This window comes from Chlorella variabilis (genome assembly GCF_000147415.1).
Source record: "Chlorella variabilis unplaced genomic scaffold CHLNCscaffold_7, whole genome shotgun sequence".
NCBI classification, from domain to species: Eukaryota; Viridiplantae; Chlorophyta; class Trebouxiophyceae; order Chlorellales; family Chlorellaceae; genus Chlorella; species Chlorella variabilis.
The window spans coordinates 704,363-705,132 of record NW_005435081.1 but is presented as its reverse complement, the minus strand read 5'-3'; positions in this window follow the sequence as shown (position 1 = coordinate 705,132).

The window sequence follows — 770 nt, the reverse complement described above, 5'->3', positions numbered from 1 at the left end:
TGAGCATGAGCAGTGAGCAGCCCCTCCCTAAACAAAGTGAAGCGCAGGACGGGGTCCGGTGGATGGGAGGCAAGGAAACGCGGGGGGTTGCCACGTGCGCTACCGCCGCCGCCGCAGGCAGCACCCCTGCGGCGGCGGCAGCGGCAGCAAGCCGTGGACCCAAACGCCGTGCCGCCGCCGTCGCAGGCAGCACCCCTGCGACGGCGGCGGCAGCAAGCCGTGGACCGAAACGCCGTGCCGCCGAGTCCCGTGGCTGTGGCCGTGGGCTTCTGGCAGGAAACTACGGCCGCAACTCGGCAGCACGGGGGCGTCGCAGCGTGCCCCCGCCGCCGCCGCGCTGCCCCCCGGGCACGGCGGCGGCGGCAGCAAGCTTGGGCCCAAACGCCGTGCCGCCGAGTCCCGTGGCTGCGACCGTAGACCGTGGGCCGGAAACTGCGGCCGCAGCTCGGCGGCACGTGGTTCTGTTCAAATCGCCAAGCGTGCAGCAGCGCCGAACCACGCTTCCCGGCCTCGGCGCATGCCTTCAGGGGCCCCCTATCGCAGCACACACTCAGAAACAATGGAAGCTGCAGCCTTATGGAGAATTGTGGTGCAGGAGGAAAAAGGAATGGCAGGTGAGAGTTGCGCAGTCCAATGGACATGATGAAGGACGAGAGTATTGCTGCCTACAAAGGCGTTCGCAATGAAAGCGGGCGGAGGGGGCAAGAGAGAGGAAAGCACCAGCAGGAAGAGAGCGCGAGATGTGCTGCATCGCACAGCAGAGCAAGGGC